A 4,745-nucleotide genomic window follows, 5' to 3' on the forward strand; every position below is an offset into this window, starting at 1 on the left:
CAAAACTGTCATTTGGGTCCCCGTGTTAAACTCATGGTGTTATTCTTCGGCCTCATTAGGATCAAGGTTCTACTTGAGAACCAAGACTTGACAGCAGTCCTAATGGCACGATCTGTGATATCTATCCATCCATGCTGACAGCTGGCCTGCAATGTATTTGGAGGCCATTGGTTAAAACTCTGAGTTTACTGTTTTGCTCAAGGGCATTTTGACATATGGACAGAGCAACAAGGGGGTTGGAACCCACAACACAGCTAATGGAAACCAAACCACTCCACCAACTGAGCCTCAACCACCTCAAAGCAACTTCAGACGATTTCAGTGACAGACCAACCACAGAGTCATATTAATCATAATGAGACAAGCAAGTTGACCCTGACGTGATTCGAACACGCAACCTTCTGATCTGGAGTCAGACGCGCTACCATTGCGCCACAGAGTCTCACAGAAGCCCCTTCCTCCGCACATTCGACACTCCTGTTGGCATCACAGTTTATCGCCCCCCACCCCTTGGTTCAGCTTGGTATTTGGGTAAAACCACGGGACGCTTCAGTCAGGCAACTTCAGGATTGGAGTTTGGGTCAAATGTGTACCAATATATATCAAACAGAATGAACAAGTCGACCAAACAAGCTTAAGAAACTTTTAATCCTGACCCCGAATGCAACTCAAAAAAATATTGAAAGCTTCAAAGGATGCAGTCCAGGCTGACTGCGGCAATAAGTCAAGGCATTTCAGCTCCTTACAATAAACATTTAAATCGTTGGTTGCTAAGGATTGACGTACCCTACAATCAACCATTTTCCAAAGAGACAAATTACTCAAATGAAGAGTTTACACTGCTTATACTGTTTACTCTCATGGAAATCAGGAGGAAATCATTGAGGGTAGAGACTAGTAATTTCATTCATACATATACTTTTTACAATCAGATTTCCTGAATTGTTGCTTCAAATTACCTGCGAAATCCAACAGATTTTGGAAGCAAAACTACCTAATAATCTTTGAATGAATATAGTACATTACTCAAATATGTCCATCCTATGGTCCTGTATGTACAGTCAAATCCCGGAGAGTTTCAGTTCCACCACCCAAAATGTACAAAATCAACGGAGCTTTAAGAACACAGCTTAAAATACAGAAGAAATTCTCAGCAATGTGTAAAATGAAGTCATAATGGTTCTATTCTGTTGAGTGTCCTTCTTGTCTGATTTTCAGTTCAACACGGCCTCGCTCTCTCTCTCTCTCTCTCTCTCTCTCTTCTTCATGTTTTGGAGTTGGACTGCAGATATTCAGCCCTGTTTTTATACCAGCGAATCTGATTACACCGTTTCAAGTTTGACAAGAGAAATGTTTCCCATAAGATAAAAGTGTAAGGAGCAGAGAGAGCGAGGGATCATCAGGAAGAGGCCAACGCTTCATGGTTTCAGGCTCAAGATGAAAAAACTCGGCCGTGGCAGCCGCCATTTCCTCACCATCGGCCTCATTTCAGTCGTCGTACAGCCCAGTTTGTTCATGACTGGATTGAAGTGATACCGATGTAGTCAGATTACTTGGGCGGTCTCAGCTTTGCCTGATGTCTACTTTTCATAGCAAAACAATGCAACACCAAGGAAATACTCTCAAATGTCTGTTACTTACAAAATAACAGAGTAAATGTTTTCTTTTTTTTTTCCACTTTGCAAGGCTATTTGAGACCCTGGGGCCAAACTGGCTGAAGACTGTGTTTTTTCTTTTTTAATGTTTTGGCTCCTGAGGACTCGAGTTTATTGTTATAACTATTGTGAATAATCGTTGATGCCTATCATTCAGTGGTTTGTGTATGAACTTCCTGTCCAGAGCTGTTATATTTTTGGTGCAGTCTCAGTGCAATGAAGTCCAAACATCAATATTAATTACCTGAAGCCATATTGAATGATGAATAATAATTTCATATGTACGGGCTGAAGATCTATTTTATAAGTGAAAGATAATGGGAGAACCCATGACAATTCAAGCTATAAATCAGTGCTTGTTTTGGCTGTTTTCTGTGTTTTTACTGGAGCGACTGCATTATCCAGTGTTAGTTGTTGGCAGGTATTGATAGCTGAATGAATTGTGCGATCCATATTATTGAGGTTACACGGAGCGCCGTTTCTCATGCGCGACGCCAGGATACACAGTGTCCCACTGCGAGGAGCAACCTGCTGATATGTCACCGCTGACAAAACAGCATGAGAATCCTGAACTCCCGCCTCTCCCAGTGATGTGAAGTGGCCCTGAGTCTGATCGGTGCAGTTTGGGCTGCAGGCGGCGTTCGCCAAGGTAAACTCCTGAGTCCGTGGCTCTTGTGAAACCCATTAACCTTCAAAGCGCCTCCTCCAGCTTTACAGTAAATGTTTAAGAGTGAATGCACCACAAAGAGGAGGACAAGGCAAACACAGCGCCTGGATGGTTCACTCCCTCCTCTCATTCACAGTTTCTTTCCCCTCCTTTCTTCTCGATCCAAGGCCTTCGCTCACGGTGTGACTGGCAGAGTAAAACAATATATGCAGTCATGTGAAAAACTAAGTTGGCCACAAAGGAAATCATTGGCGTGTGAAACGTTTAAACCCCCAGAGAATTCATCCTCTTTGTTAAAAAATGACTTCATGAAATGTTGCTGGTATGTGCATGAATGGAGATTTGCCCTTTTAACCCCTGAGTGGGATGAATTAAGAAACTATATAAGTCAAGCTGCATTAAAGTGGTGCACAAATACACACTCTAGTCTTGGCATGGAAGGGAAGTAGTCAAACATTAGCATCTTTTACACAGAGGTTTAAGAGACCACATACAAAAGGTTTATTGGGAACAGCAAACTAAAGCTGACGCAGTTCTTTCTTTTTGGATTAAGTCTGATGTGAGTCTCCATGAGTTCTCTTCTATTGGAACAAGACATCAAAATGAAATATGAAGGAAAAAAAGTGCAGCCATCAAAAGTTGTTTCATAATCTATTTCTCATAGAGCATCTTCCTCCCACTGATGTGATTTGAGTGTCGTAGTATCAGTAATGTAAAAAAAAAAACTAACAAAAAAAAAACAAAAAAACTATGTCATGAACACAGGCCTTCCCGAGGAAAACAAATATTGGAATTACTCTATTAAGTATATCTAATAACTTTTTACAACTAGTTGACCGTTTAAGATCCCCACTTCATTAAAAAAAACAAATGCCATTAATTAGTTTTTCAGTTACTGGTTTTTAGTTTTATTCAGACATTACTGTTGAAGCCCCATGTCCCAAAACACAACGGACACGCTGGATTTCACAGCACATTTAACAATTTACAGATTCAAACAGAGAGTTCACACAGTGAGAGACTGGTGAGAAAACAAGAAGCCTTAACTCTCCCAGCAACCGAGCAGGTGCACGTAGACGTACACACGCACGTGCACACACACACACACACACACACACACACACACACACACACACACACACACACACACACACACACACACTGGGACAAGGAGTTCATTGAGAGAAGAAAATGCAGCTAAGCTCTCCTGATTGCTGGAGCGCTCGTCGTTTTCCTCTGACTCTCTTGAGTCACCTGCAGCTTCACCACCAGCAGCCCCCTCCTCCTCCCCCTCCTCCTCCTCCTCCTCCTTCCTCCTCCTTCTTTTTTCTTTTTACAGTGTTTGCTTCCAGAATAGCATGCACGTGTCAATCTGCCAGCCGCTTAATCGAGGCGTTTATCTTTGATCCGGACAGCAGCATCTAACGCTTGAAACGTTTACGCCCAGTAAGCACCAATCAATTAGCGGAACAACAGATACCAAGTCGGGGTTAAGGAGGCGCGAGAGGAGCGAGTGCTTCCTCACCTCCTCCTTCTTCTTCTCCTCCTCAGTTTTTCAGTCTGATGACAGTTAACCCCCCCGGAGGGATCCGATGGACATTAACCATGATTAATGTGACAGACACAATGCAGCCCAGCAAAAGATCCACTTGCGTCTCAAAGCTGCTTTCAAGACCTCGTCCTTGATCTCAAAGTTGTGCCCTCTGAATATAAAGACGTGCACGTGCGAGGGCGCTCCCCTACGCATAGCTGTCCACTCATGGGCGGCCGTTCGCTCCAAGTGGGCATCTATAAATCACAATCTGAAGAGAGAGTAGGGAGTCCTGGGTTTGTGTCTGTAATATAAAGGAGTGTGTGTGTGTGTGTGTGTGTGTGTGTGTGTGTGTGTGTGTGTGTGTGTGTGTGTGTGCGTGCGCGTACGTGTTTGAGAGAGATTTAAGGGTTACTGTAGGGTCGTAAACCTCCTGTGCTGCAAGAGAACAAAGGGCAGACATTCATTAATGTCCTTGTGCCGGCTCCTGATCTCCCCTTTGCATGGGAGTACAGTCAACCACACACACACACACACGCAGACACACGCACACACACACATCTGCACATTCCAATAATCAAAACAGCAATAAATGTCAAACTCTTCATGTTTTTTACATGAGACTTTCTCAGCTGTGCGTCATTTCACTGCAAACACAGCAAATACGTTTGATGAACTGGCTTTTGGATGGATGGACGGATGTTTAGATGGATGAACAGATGGATGGATGGAGGCCTTTTTACTACAATCAGCCTTTCCTGCTCATTCGCCCCCCAAATTTTAATATTTGGGTAACAGATTCATTGGCAGGATGGTGGTGCGGTTATGACGTTACCGCCCGTGTCTGTCTCAGCCAGGTAGCGTTAGCTGTAGCTAACAGTAATGGACCATT

The 4,745-nt window shown here is 43.5% G+C and overlaps 1 non-coding gene across 1 annotated transcript; it reads right to left on the reverse strand.

Moving 5' to 3' along the window:
- Window positions 1-370: 370 nt before the first annotated feature.
- Window positions 371-442, reverse strand: trnaw-cca (transfer RNA tryptophan (anticodon CCA)). Its single transcript has one exon. It is a non-coding gene; the product is annotated as a tRNA-Trp (tRNA).
- Window positions 443-4,745: the final 4,303 nt, after the last annotated feature.

The sequence above is a fragment of the Salarias fasciatus genome, chromosome 13 (genome assembly GCF_902148845.1).
Source record: "Salarias fasciatus chromosome 13, fSalaFa1.1, whole genome shotgun sequence".
NCBI classification, from domain to species: Eukaryota; Metazoa; Chordata; class Actinopteri; order Blenniiformes; family Blenniidae; genus Salarias; species Salarias fasciatus.